Below are 15,000 nucleotides of genomic sequence, written 5' to 3'. Positions count from 1 at the left end.
AAAAAAAAAAAAATTAAAAAAATAAAAAGAAAAATTAAACTTTCATTTGCTCGATTTGCCGATAAGGTGCATTTCTGCCGAGCGTTGGCGGTTGAGGGTTTGCTCCGCCGTTTTTTTTTTTCTCTCTCTCCTCTCCCGAGGAGGGACCGCTCGGTAAAGCCCCGTTCACCCGCAGCCGGGCGGTGGTTCCGCGGCCGCGGAGCGGTGCCGGGGGGTCGGGGGGGGACGGCCGCGGAGCGGTGCCGGGCGGTGCGCGCCCTTCACCGCCTTAAACAAAGTCCTGCTCAAACCCCCTTCCTCGGAAGCGAAGTTGATTTGATAATTACAAATAAAATAATTAAACCAGAGCAGCTCGATTTCTCCATCCGAAAAAAACCAACCCCACAACCCACCCACGATAATCGATTCCCCCCCCCCCCCCCCCCCCAAACCGCTTTCCCCCGCCAGCGCCATCCCCGCCGGCAACTTTCCCGCAGATCTTTGTCCTGCACCGAGCGGGGGGCACCCCCGAGCCTGGAAAAGCAGAGCCGGTAACCCGGGGGGTTCACGGTCGGTTTTATTTTTGGGGGGGGGGGAAGGATTCCCAGCCGGGGTCCCGCATCTCCGCCCGGCCGGGGCGGAGCGGGGGGGGGTGGGTGGGTGGGGGTGTCCCGCTCAGCCGCCTCCTATGGGTGAAAATAGGCTTTTGGGGGTATTTTGTTGTTTTTGTTGGTGTTTCGTGCGTGCCCTCCCCGCGGTCCCGCCCGGTGCCGGCGCCGGGAGACAATGCGGCCGCTCGCTGCCCGGCGGGGCGGGCTCCCGCGCCCCCTCCCCGGCGGCTGGCAGCACCCCGGCGGCCCCCGGGCCTAATCCCGGCTATCCCCCCTCCAGCAGCTTTTAATCTCCGCCGGGGGGAGGAGAAGGAAGGAGGAGGAGGAGGAGGAGGAGAAGGAGAAAGGAGGGGGGGGCGACGGCTCCGGTGCCGGTGCCCAGCGGCGCGGGCTGCCCGCCCCAGGCTCGGCCCCGCCGGGCGGCCGCCCCTCCCCGGCCCGGCCCGGCCCGGCCCTCCCCCGCCGCCGCAGCTGCCGCCCCCGTCGCCCCCCGGGGAGGGGAGGGGAGGGGAGGGGAGAGGAGAGGAGAGGACGGGGGTCGGGCGGCCTCGCACCGGGCACGGCGGTTCCCCGGGAGGGCGGGTGGACGGACAGTGCCCGGCCTCTCTCATGGACGGACGGACGGACAGAGCTGTGCCCAGCATCCCCTCACGGACAGACATGGCAGCGTGTGGTTGCCCTCCCAGGCAGATAGACACGAGGGTGTCCAGCTTTCCCTCCCAGACAGACAGACGTGACAGTAGGATGGGCAGAGCAGTGCCCATCCGTAACTCTCAGACAGACAGACATGGTGGTTGGATGGGCAGAGCAGTGCCCATCCATCTCTCCCAGACAGACGGACAGACAGCTGTGGCCCACCAGCCCACGCAGAAGAGAGCCGCTCAGGTTGGGTCCACCCTGGTGAGGAGAGCCGGGGGCGGCCCAGGTGGGGCCAGGCTAATCCCTAGGCAGACAGACAGACAGACAGACGGGGCCCTGCCCCGCTCACCCCGCCTGGCAAGGGGGTGCCCCATTAAATCCCAGGCAGACCAGGTGGAGCATGGCTAATCCTCAGGCAGAGACGGGCAGCGGCTGGTGCGGGCGGGCAGGGCTGGCTCCGGCAGAGCCGTGGTTCAGACCAGGAACACCCGGCCATGTTCAACCGGTTGTTGGACAAACAGACCAAATGTCACCCAGCCGGGTTTCTGCTGAGAGGGAGAGCGAGCCTGACCGGGTCCGGCAGGCAGAGAGGAGTTAACGGGCCCACAGCCATCGCAGTGGGGGATTTTCTACCTGTGGAAAAAAATAACGCCCCAATTTCCTTCCCTGTACAGGCAGGGAGAGGCAGAGCGGTGGGGTCCAAACTGGCTGTGGCCTTTAGGAACTACCCTAACATCCGCAATTGGAGATAAAAAGAAAGTTCCTGCTGGTTCCCTTCCAGACAAATGAGCCTGGCCGGGTCTCTTTGCTCTTTAGCAGCATCTGCCCACCCTCTGCACCTGATTCCTTCCAGGAGCCTTTCATCTCCCTCCCCTGCCTGCTCCCAGAGCCCCGGCTGATCTGCCCGCGGGCTTAATGGTACGGGAGGATGCGAGCCCCCTGGGACGGCGCCGTGCCCACCTCCTTCTTCTCATCTTCGCTTGCCAGAGCATTGCTCTTCCCGCAGCTCCCCCTCTCCCGCATCTACTCAGATGGCTGCTTGGGAAGGGATTTTTGATGGGAGGAGAGGAGTTTCTGGAGCTTTCGTTTTCCCGTCCAGAGACAGCCGTGCTAGGGGCTCTCTCCTTATTTCTCTAAAGTCTGTCCCTGTAAAGGAGACATTAATGACACGCTGGTTTATGCCTGTGCCTGAGAAGCAGGAACTTAAACCAGACGCATCAGGATTTTCCGTGGAAGCATGCCTGCCTTCCGTGTTTATTTTCATACTGATGGTGTAGGTAAATCTGACATCAACAAGTTGTTGAGAAGAAAAAAAACCTCCTTTCGTGTGCGCTCACTGCTAAACGCTGCGATGAGGTTCTTTGGCGGGAGGTTTACCTGGGAAAAGAAATGCCTTCCGGGTGGATTTTTTGTCATTTCTTAGCGGTGTCCTGTCCCCGCACACTGCTGTGGCACAGGGTTCAAGTCAGTTGCTTGAACGTGGTTGTCAGGAGCGTCCAAGATGCCCTCGAGTCCCTGAGACACCCACGTAGCACTGGTGGGTCTGGCAGAGGACTTGCGGGAGATCTGTGTCCCCCTGGCTCAACAGCTGGAAGCCAGCTGGGACACCCGGGGACATCGCAGGTGACACTGGACATCTGTATTTAGGCAACAAAGCCACATTTACAGCCTGAGCTGCTCTAACCTGTGACGGTCAGTTCTTCAGCTCCTTCCTGGTGCGAGGTGACGCCTCTGTTAAAGGTTTTTTGCACCCACAGCTGAAATGCAGGAGTCTGTAAATGACACAACCCTGCCCATATATTTTCCCGTACTCACTGTGACCAGTTCTTGGTGCCTCATTTAGGTGGACCAGTGATGTGGCTGCCTCGATGTGGCATCTTGATTGACGTGGCAACATTGAACACCAAGAGGGATCTGAGTTCAGGAGGTGCCGACAAGCCAATTAGTGAGAGCAGAATCCTTCCGAGGCGTCTTGATTTGGCCACCCGAAGTATATTCTTGCTTGTTGGTGTCTGCCTAGGGAGTATTTTGTGCTGAGCCTATGGATGAGACCTGGAAATATCCTCCAAGCCCTGAAGTTCTTCTCTTCCTACGTGTAAACCCAGAGCCATCAGGATGAGGTGCAGATAAGAGAGCAGATAAAATTTGCTGGTAGTTTATTTAAAGCTTGCTACGGCAAGGATGGGTGAGAGTGGGGCTGGCTGCAGGTGTTCATTTGAGGGGGAGAGCCACGACCAGTGCTCTGGCTTGTCTTTCTGCTCCAGTTCTCTGGGCAGTGCTGCGATCAGGGCTGGTGCAAAGGCAGTAAACAGTCTGCTGGAGGGGAGAAAGGGCAGAAATCGGCTCTTCAGCCCTGCCTGCGGCTGGGAGGAAGAGGATGGAGCGGTGACGGTGATCGGCGCAGCCCTCACAAGTCCTGTGGGTGGGGAGAGTCCTTGGGGCTGGTGCGTGCGTGTGTACGCGCAGGAAGATGGAGTTGGCTGGGGCATGAATGTCCAGCTAGGACTTGCTGTGCCACGCCTCTCTTCCTTGTATTGCTTTTGAGGAAAAGGAGAGTGCGTATTTTTACTTCATCAGCTCACTCTTTATCTTTAGTCAAACGCAGGAAAACAGTAAACTCGGCCCCATTTTGGTTCTTGTAATATTTTGCTTTTAGCCCCAGCATATTTTTCTTGTATCATACTTTGCTTTTGGACTACCTGTAGGATTTTGGACTACTGCTATAGGATTCCTACCTGAGCGTGGAGCTGGGAGTAGGTTTCTGTAGCTGCATGTTTCGGGCATTTGCTGTGATTTAGTCCGTACAGTCCATAAATCTACATGTTCGATACCTGATGAGAAATTCAGAACAAGTTGCAGCCTGTCTTTAGTCTATGTAGTGCAGAAAGTCACGGGCTATGTCAGCAATTTAAATATTTTATTGAAATGCAACTTTCCAACATTTTTTGACATAAGCATTATCAAGAAATGCAAATTATAGTATAATAGCATAATTGCCCAACTCAACTTACTGCAGTTCTTTATTAAAGAAACATTACAAAAGGAACAAAGCCAATTCCTTTCACATAACTAAGAATTTTTAAACCAGAGGACATTTTTTCAGAAAATACTTTATTTTCATGCTATCCTCTTGCACTGTAGATAGTTTCAGCCTCTGTGCTTGGATTAATTGTTACAGGAGGTATTATATAAGCCTATTAGGAAAAAAAAAAGAACTAATATAAATACCACTGGCTGTATTTTACCCTGCACTTGTCGTTCAGAAAAGCTTTCTGGTGTGAGATGTATAAATTATTATCGATGAAACACAGGACTTTTAACACTCCAGATATTTCTCATGCACTAAGATCACAAATCCAAGTCCATTTACTAAAGCAAATAGATGTGCAAGCTGTTTCTCAGGCAGAGAAGCTAATTTTGCAGCCCAAGTGGGCCTTTATTTTGAGGAAAAATAGTTCTGAGAGAAATGGGTCTCTTTATGCTCCCACAAAGGTGGTTTTCACATTGCGGCGCTGAGCCTTGGAAGTTTGCGCATTTTTGCTTCAAACGTGGCCATTTTATCAAACCTGTGCATGACTCAAAATCTTGCAGGGAAAAGTGGCCTGGAATGGAAATGGCAAAATGGTTTTGAGAAATGCAGTTGGGGGCCTTAGAAAAATGTGGACAAGGATGGTATGGGTTGCGAAGAAAAAAAAAAAAGGCTGACCAATAATCAGGTATTTATGGGGGAGGCGATGAGAGAACTTCATGCTGAAGGAAACTCTAGTTATTACTCTGTATATTATTAAATATTTTAATTATCATTAGTTACGAAATTAATCTAGCATTTGAATACCTTTCCAGTACTAATGTATTAATTCGCACCACACCTGGATGATGTGGGGATGTATTATCTCCATTTTGCAAGGGAAGAACTGTCCTATAAATGAAGGTCAAGCAAAGAGCTTGTGGGAGGACTGGTCGGGAGCCTCAACCGCTTTTCCCATACACATTCACATCCCTTTTTCAGGCTTCTTATTGCCCGTCTTCAAAATCCAAGGAAATAACACTCACAGCATCTTCCAGAGAAGGAATTTCAAATGACACTTCTGCCGTCCTCGAGGAAGGACCATTTACGTGCTTTAGAGACCCGCGGAGAAACAGGCAAACGGACAACTCCACATGATGTCCCCGAGTGCTAAATTTCGCTCAGGTTTAACCGAAGGATGTGTAAAAACTCATGCGGCTACACATCTGAGGCAGATCAAGAGTGCAAGGTGCTCATTCCAATAGCGAGCCTCGCAAACCTTTGCAAAGAGTTGCTTTTGCCCTCTGCACACCTCATGGTCCCAGACTTGGGGGAGCTCTGTTGCAAGTACAAGACCATGCAGCGTCAAGGGCTTAATTTGGCTACTTGCCTTAATTAGAACCAGCGGTGTTTAGACGAGTCAGTGCCCTTGCTGGGAACCAAAGAATTGCAAATTTATACCCCGGAAGGTTCCCCCTTTTTTAGAAGATGGAAGGGTATTGAGGGATCTGCCCAAATTTGCTAGGGGTGGCATAGCCACCCTGCAGCCTCGCGTTCCCGTTCCTCTGGAAAGCAGTGGCATCCTGAGGGGGAGCCGGGCGTCTTCATGCATTAGCACCCGTCCCCAGCATATGGGATATCTTGGGTTCTATGAATTAATAGCCTTGGGAGTTCTCTCGTTTCACTGAAGTATTTTCTTCTTCCTTTTATGCACTAACGTCACCAATGTCCTTACGGTGAAAGTGAAAAAGAGCCAGGCTGTTGGTGTCTCAGGGAACACGGCGGCTGTGGCTGTGGAGGTGGCACTGGATATGCCCTCCTCTTAGATCCAGTTTTTGCGCGTGCGTGTGGCTTGGGAGAGGCAAGGAGAGACTGGATTCCAAACTTATTAAACCCAGCAAAACCACTGCAGCATGGATCAAATACTTTCAAGTGTTTGTCCCAAAGGAACATTTATAAATCCATCAAATGTCAGTTTGTACATTAATTATTCTGCGTTTCCTTACTCTTATGGTAAGAACAGTTTTTATACTTGCCTTTCCTTCCCCCCCCCCCCCCCCCCCCCCCGTTAAGGCAGCAAGCCCTCCGTGCTGAATCCTTATAAAGGCCTTAAGCCACCTGGGAATGGCTCTCACTCCCAAAATCCTCCTCCTGCGATTTCCCTAAGCGGTCACCTGGCCGATCGCTGGGATTTCCCTTTTCTCCGCAGCACCGCGGACGAGCTTTTAGCCTGAACTTCTTCCCAAACTGAATCCTGTTAGGATATTTCTTAGAAAACTCATCCGGTACCAACCCATTCATCTGCTCTAGACTTGGGCTTCCAACTTTTTCTTCTCTTGAGCTGACACAGAAGGGAGTTGTCTGGCTGATGGAAAAGTCGGCGCGCTAATCCTAAGTCCTTCGGTAGGGTTTTGAGCACCTTACGCACGGAGCTGGGTGGATAATGTGTTTTCTTTTTGGTGACTGAAGCAGAAAACAGTCAGGATAAAAGTGGACTATATACAACTGAAAACAGATTTTTTTTTTTTCAGATTTTACACATAATTTAAAAATCCTTGGAAATGTGACTTTGAATCAACCACAGTCATTGTGCTTAGCTGACATAAAATATCCTATTTTTAGGCTATTTAATTCCTTTAAAACTTTTTTTAGTCTATTTTTGATAGGAAAATGCTGTTTTAAAATGAAAAACAAAAGTTTAATTTAGAAGAAGTTAAAAAAAAAGAACACTGGCATTTTCAAAAGAAAGTCTTCCTTAAAAAAGCATCCAAATGAATTAAGACTTTTTTATTTTCCAAATTTCACCCACACTTACAAATAGTTTTGAATGGCACGATACTCAAATTTTCAGTGAACTTACTATCTATCAAGAAATAAAATAGTAGCTTAGTTCTCCTCACATGCTGTGACATCCCTTAATTCCTTAATTGCTTTAATATGAGCAGGTTTGGGTTGTGTTTATACTAATTTGAAAAAATTTTCCACTATTGTACAAGTCTGCTGCAATTGTTTCACCAGTGGGAAGTGGGTGAAGAAGGGAGGGAGCAGGTGTGTGCAAAACACCGTATCCCATGCTCAGAGTGCGTCTCCCGCGCTGGCATCCGGCGGTGTTGATCCCAGCGCTCTAAGGAATCGCCACCACCTGCAGCTGCGTTGCCGACAGTGCGAGAAAGGAGACATTTACCTTCCCCGATGTGAACCGGCAAAAGCTTTTGCAAAAAGAAAAAGAAAAAAAAAATCAGAAAATCTGTTGATTAACCAGCCACTCATAAAAACACAACTACGTTAAAATGTCAGGCAGGTTTTTGCTAATACAGCCTCCTGAGAGACAGCCTTAAATTCACAGGAACATCGTTTTTGGTCATCCTTCTGCATGGGTGTGAGCTGTGGCTCGCGGGGCACTTTGGGTGCAGGCACAGGGAAAATAACACTTGTTTGACCATAACGCAGTGCATGGAAGAGCACGAGCAAGTGGCGACTACCAGCAGTGGGGTTTGGTGTAGAGATTTATGTACCCTCGAAGGCGTGTATCGAAAGCAAACGTAATTGAGGCAAGGACAGAGCAACCCAGACAGTCCGTCAGCAGCTCCCCCACGTGACAAACCCAGGGGCAACTCCAACGCGACCGGTGCGGCCGCCTCTTCTGCTTGCCAGAGAGCCAGATGCTGCTGCTTGGAAGAACCTCGTCCACAGCTTGCTGCCAGGCTCCTGTGATTGCTGTCCAAAAAGCAGCGGCGTGGCGTGCTGGGATGACTGGGATCCCAGCATCCCACTACAATTTCTCCCCCTCCCGATAATGTTATTTTAAATTAAAGATGTCAAAAAATCCCCCCAAAAACCCAAATATAAATTTTATACCTCGCCTTGATGTAATGAAACACCTTAAAAACACAATAAAAGCCATTCCAATGGAATGGAAAAAATCCTACAAAATTGTGACAGTGGGAACCCCCCCTCCACAAACCCGAAGTCTCTGGGTTTATTCCTCTAATGGCTGAATATCGAGATGAAACAAATCTTTTCCTTCTGATGGCAGTAGTTAGGACATGACTAGCTATATTGGTTAATTAACCAGTTAACGTAATAAACTCATCCTCAAATTATAATGGCTACAACGAACGAGCGAGAGCCTCTGCTGATCGCACGCCACTCCCTTCAGTGGAACTATACCGATTTTTCCAGAGAATATTTGCAGTGTTTTAATTTCTGGAAGATGTTTTGAGAATAGTTTGACCTTGCACGTCCGTAACTAGAAAGCCCTGATTTCAGCTAATGTGAAGTGACTTTTTGGCACCATAGGGATTACAGATGAGGTCTGGTAACGCGAAGTTGAGTTCAAGAGTAAACGTAACACCTCCCTCAATGCAAAACTCTAGCTCCATTTCGAAGGGGTTGCATTAGGCATATCGGGTCCAATTTTGCAGCAGGTGTAAAGCAGGGCTGCTCCTTTGGGTACACAGCCAAGACAGGTGGATCAGGCTCGAGGTGCCCACAACTGCTCACCCACGGCCTCCCACGCTGTTTTTACAGACTATGGAGAGCTCAGCTACTCCTGTGACTAACACATTTTCCCTTGCTCAGTCCTGGTTTTATTTTCAAATTACGCTGTATTTGTTGGGTGCTTGGATAAAGGACAGGGAGGAAAAAGAAAGCAAAGTCTGCTTGTGAGGGAGACAAGCTTAATTTCATTTAAAACCATTTGCAAAACAGAATTGAAACGAAAGCACAACATAAGGTGAAATTACAGCATTCATTAGGTTTTGCTGTTTGTTGGGTTGCTACCTACACACTCAGTCCAGCAGCTTTCTAAGCAATCAAGTGGTGCCATGTTGCCTGATTTTTTAAATAAAACCCAAGATCCTCCTCCTTCATTATTTCTGCTGGATTTTATCCCTGTCATTGTTCAGCTCTAACAGTGCCTTTTGAAGTGCTGAACTCATTGTGAAAATGGCCAACGTTGAGCTCTACCTGTTGCCTATCTCCACGTTGCAGCCTAAGAGAAAAAGGAAGGGTGAATACAGCTCCAGCTGGGTTAGGAGGATTTGGCCCAAAGAGTCTTTAAATGAAAGAAAGTGGTGAAACTTCCAGTGTTTTCAGCTGGAACAAGTGTCGAGGTAGCTGTAAGAGAAGGCAGTGCTCATTTTTCAACTCTCTCTGCTTTGTAGGCAACGAGTGCTAATTGTCAGGCTGGTTTCTTTGGTGCTTCAAGGTCTGTTCCCTGGGATGTGATTGTTTTGGGGTATCCTAAACCAGGCTGGACTGAGCCAAGGGAGTAACTGCCTGAGGTTTCCTGGCATATTAGATGCTAAGGAGTTTTGTACCTAACTACTGGGTGTTGCACAGTGTCTTCTCGTCCCAGCTGTGCTGGTCACCCCCCCGCTGGTCCAGGCACACATGAAAATGAAGAAGGCAGGACAAGGACTGGGGTGTGGCACTGTATTCGTAGTGTACCATGCAGCCAGTGAGTTTCACGGATGACCTGTACTAGCTGAGCGGGAGGACTCTGGGCAAGTAAAAGATGTTTCTGTCCACAAGATGCCCAAGAGAGTCCGTTAACACCATCTCTGCTACTACTGCTAGAAATCCAGTGGTAGGAGAAGACCTCCCTTGAGGGGCAGTGGCCTTGCATCAGTTTATAGGTCTAGATCAGATAGGGATTGTTTAACCCAAGAGTTTAGGATTTTCTGTGTTGGTAAGTCTTTGCATTTGTGAATTAGTAACTACTTCTGCAATTGTCGTACCTGAGAAGCCAAACTAACTGCAAGGGGCAGAAGCTAGAGGGAAACACTGATGGCATTTTATCCTGTGTTCACCAAGTCCATTAGATGGGATCCTGGCTGCCTCTCTTCTGGCCAAAGTGTTTGGTAAGGCGTTCATTTGACCTGGTACCGGTCTGTGTTTCTAGTGTAGCATCTACCAACTGTACACATTTCCTGGTTTTATGGTGCTGTATTACATCAACACCCCTTTAATTTCCATTCTTGTGGTAGTAATTCAATAGCTCATACTCCTGATTAGTCAGTGCAAAAGCATGAAGAATGGGAGCTATGACCTGAAGGGGGAAGGAGAGACGCAAACACCAATGTTGCACAAGACACAGCTTATTAATTCATATTTATTTATGATTCGGATGTGGAGTAAGAGTACTACATTTAAAAGGAAATGGTTTGTGCTTTTAATAAGGCTCTTCACTTCCAGCTGTTCTGATATAACCTTTGCATTACCCACCGCATTTTCCTTACAGTATTCTGGCTTTATGGTCTGCTGACTCACAGACATGTATCTTCTTCATTGCTTAAAAAAAGTGATTGCTTTATAGCAATCTCTCTATGTATACAAAATGAACACTATTTCCATTTGCTTTTATATTTTCTCATATATAATACAAAAACATTGCTGTTATTAGTTTAATATGGAGAGCCTCTTAAAATGGTCCAAGCATCATCTGCTTTATTAGTGCCTGCTTGATAAAGCTTCCACATTCTACAGTTAGTTTGCTTCTGAGGATGCTAAGGCTTTACAATATGCACTGAGATTTTGATAAAATCTCATCAAAGCCTGCTAAAAGATCTCCTTTATCTATTTTGATTGGCTTGATTACATTGATTAATGAAACACTGGAGGATTTTATGTGATGGGATTAAATAATGCAATTAGTTTTAATAATTTTTCTAAAAAATAGAATTAGGTAGGAACAAAAGGAAAAAAAAGAGAGCAATGTTCTGCGTACAGTGTTCATGATAAGTCATAATTCTTTGCTTTACCCTTTGGAACAGTGGCATTTTACAGACTTCAGATGCAGGAATGCTCAGGAGGAAATGTAAGTGAGGAAGGTAATATTGGGGCGAATCTTAACTCTACAGTACTGTACAGGCTGCCACTCATGCCAGTGCTAGGAAGGAGTCTCCTTGGCACCCTGAAGGCAGGTCATTGTTTTGCTGTACTGGCCACCTCCTTTTTCATCTCTGGTTGTTTACAGGAGAAGGGGATTTCTGGATGAGAAGAAAACGTGTATCATTTTAGTGGGTTAAGTACCTTCGGGAACTTGCAGCAAAAGCCTGCAGTTCTATGAGAGCGTACGGTAGCTCCTTGGCCATGCCAAAGTTTGCATAGACACACTTTGGAGTCTGTGTGCAAACAATGGAGTTGCAATAGCTTCACCACCCAAGGATTTCCCCCAGTACAACCAATGTGTGTCTTGGGTCCAAGAAGAGAGATTTATGGAAATCGGAAAATTGAAATTATTCTAGTCATTGTCCCAACTACTGAAAGCTAATGGCAAGCAGGTTCGCAACCAATGTAAGAGGAGCCAAAAGAGACTAGAAAAGAGAAAATTATATTTCTTCTGTTGACCGTTCTTCAGTTTGCGCTCAGTTTATAAATTTACAAACTGCCACCTCTCCTAGAACACTGTGCAGGGACCTCCATGCTTCCTGTGAGGATTTCCATCCCACATGGGCTTTGAGAGAGGTACTGGAGTGTCCAACTTGCACATTTACCTTCTACTTCAGAGTCAAAGCTGCTGGATTCCGTTCCTGGGTCTGCCCTGGACTCTCTGGTCCGTCCTGAGCAAATCCTTTAGACTTGGGCTCAGGTACCCCCATGGGTACCCATACCTAAGATGAACATGTTATTTGAGATGATGAGGAACAGTTCTGCCCCATGTTATCCATGATGGCCAGTCCTTAGTTCCCAGTGCAGTGAATGGGGAGAGGAAGTGACAATATCAAAAATATTCTTATAGTGGCCATCTGAATACGGTCCCCAACTCCTCTGCATTCATTATGCTGGAAGTCAAGAGCTGGTCTGAATTGCTTATCATTGTCTTGAACTTAGATGCTGTTGTAGGTGCTTAGGTCAACCCTAAGCATTAGCACAGGAGGTCTAAATAGGTCTCCCCTTTTCTTTGTTCTTCATTCGCCTCGGCTATACAGTAGTATGTTCACAGGCTAATGTTCACGTGCCATTTGGGGGTTCAGTGATGTCTAATTGCCATTTGTAATTCGTCCTGGAGGTCTTGCGGGGAAGCGGCAATACAAATGCAGAGTGTCATTGCTGGAGATTGAGGTCTTACCAGCATTTCCTACACCTAGCATATCAATTCTAATTGCCATTTATTTTTCTTCTCATCTAGGTATATCTCTATATCTTGTTTACTGTCACTCTGCACTAAGCTGTTACTTCAAAGCATTTGCCTTGAATAATCACAATCAGTAAACTGCATAACAGCTTTGTTAAATACACTGCCTCTTCCCTTATAGTATCATTCCTGGGAAGAAAAGACAAGCAGAAGCCGTGCATTTTGAATCCAGATCTGATTTCAGAGATAGCAGGCAGCTGAAGTATGCGCACTCGGGGTTTAGAGAGGTTTGGGACTACATTTTCTATTTGGGATCACCTTTGTTAGGGAGCAAGTCCTCAATGAATCGGTGCCTTTGGCAGAGCTTACTGCCTCTTGAGTAAACTTGTCTTTGCAATATTGGGCGCTAGGTGATGTGCAGACCAGAGATGTGTACCTGCGATAAATGCTTGGGAAAATCCTTGATCTTTGCCCTGGTTGCCTGGAACAAACCAGAAGCTTCTGGTTCAATCACTTATTCCGCTTCTTTCTGTCTTCATTCATCCTTGCAGCTCATCTTTGTACCTCTCCATGCAGTGGGTCATGGAGGAGTTGCATCATCCGCATGCTCCATGGTTGGATCCGTGGCTCAGACAGTGCAAGAATGAACATGCTGGTTGAACCTAAATAGGATCCCCTTTTATATCCTTTTTAACAACTTTTCTTTTCCAGTTCATAGATTGATTCTGGATGCTTTAGCAGGGAAGGCATGAAATCTTAGATTTCCTTCTGGCTTTGCTACTGACCCTTTGTGTGGCCCTGGGTACATTTCCATCCTACACTTTGTGTGTTTTGATCTGTCACATTTTAAACTCTCCGTAGTATGGAGTGTCTCCTACATCGTGTTTGTATCACACCCAGCTCAGCGGGTCCTGATCTGATGGGAAATTTAATATGGCATGGATATTTTATCTCCAATCAGTACACTAGTCACCAATTCAGTTTAATCTTTTACTACTAATAGCCCAAATATTGTATCAGTCAAAGCCCAGACTGCTCAGGCCAAGATAAACTAATTGTCCTATTGAAACAGGTATCTAGATGATCTTTTCAGTAGAAAATGTTGGGCCTTGGTTGTAAGGGCTGGCAGTGAGGAGCTGAGAGTTAATTTAGGGTGTGCAGAGTAGCAAGAAGAGAGCATCTGTGTGTAGTGTGCACTGGCCAGAAAAAAGACTCAAGGTCTCCCTTCGCTTACTGCTACGGGTCTGGGGAAAAAAGAAACAGGACTCAGGGGGCGAACGGATGCTTTGAAGAGGTTCCCACCCCACACCGAAGCCATGGTCCCTGCCTGCACACCAGCCTTCTCCACAATACAGATCCTACAGCCTGCTTACGCTTGGGCCAGATGCTCCTACCTGTGTGCGAGCCTCTTTGGGTTTGCTATCGCATTGCCAACACTGACTATCCATGGAAAAGTGTGAATTCAGACACCAGCAGGCAGCTACCAAAACCGCAATACCTAAGTAGGAGAGTGAAAATGATGTGGTTCTTTTTTTTTCAGGAGCGAAAGTTCTCTTAGCATCTGAAAATTTGCCTCTGTACTGCAAAATGCCGCTTGCAGACTGCTAGAATAGGCTGAGATCAGACTCTATAAGTGCCATCCTGTTAGGGCTGTCAAGGAAGTAAAATATTCATCCCCCGAGGCTCTGCCATGGAGCAAATATATTAACTAACAAAAATAAATCATATTCTTTCTAATAAAATATTCAATTGCTAGTTTGTTCTAACAAATATAAGAAATGGAGGTTTAATCAAGGAAAACAAGATTTTACATCAGACCACAAGGTATTCTTGGCTAGAAGTCTGCTAATATGCTTGAATAATTCTGGTAATAGTAAAACTGAGCCATCCAGAGAGGGTAGGTCTTACACTGATTTAGAGTGACAGGATTTGGGGAGACAAAGAAGTAGCCAAATTAGCTCTGAAAAATTATCATTTATGAAAGTATTGCTGATGTCTCATCTTGAAGCCTGATATGGATATGTTTCAGGTTTCTGCTCTGTTTGTTTGTTTGTTTGTTTGTTTGGAATAGCAGACATGGTAATAAATTGGCAACTAATCAAAGTAGAGAGGGGACTTAACCTGACTGGGAGACCTCCTGGTGATTCCTGTCTAGGAGAATGATTTCCCTCCTTCCATGTATCAATGCTCCACATTTTCCTCACCACACAGAATTCCTTTTATCCAGACAGATTAACATGGACTCTCAGATTGATAATTGGCACATATAGGTATGAACTCCCTCTGTCTTTCCCCCCAAAACCCAATCCCCATGTCTTCCCCCCCTCCCCGCCCCAAACCCTGCATTGTTTCAACCTTTTGCTCAAACAGACTGTAAACCCTCCACCAAAGTTTTCATGAATAACACTGCAATCTTTGGAACAAATCCAGAGCCAGTTTGAAGATAATAGGAACATTGAGTACTAAATAACACACTGACAGAAGACATGACACCATGCTGGCAGAAGACATGTGTGCATGACTTTTATAGTAACCAGGGCACTCACTGCTTGGTAGTCAGAGGACAGAAATGTAAACTATTGGAAAAAAGGCAATTTTTAGTATCTCATGATATTAGCTGGAGAAGATCATGTGTATTACAGGAGAGAGAGAGTTGGCGTCCTTTACAAATGGCCCTCTGTATA

Source organism: Aptenodytes patagonicus, chromosome 7 (assembly GCF_965638725.1).
Source record: "Aptenodytes patagonicus chromosome 7, bAptPat1.pri.cur, whole genome shotgun sequence".
NCBI lineage: Eukaryota > Metazoa > Chordata > Aves > Sphenisciformes > Spheniscidae > Aptenodytes > Aptenodytes patagonicus.
The sequence above is the reverse complement of the archived record's forward strand: the minus strand, read 5'-3'. Positions refer to the sequence as shown.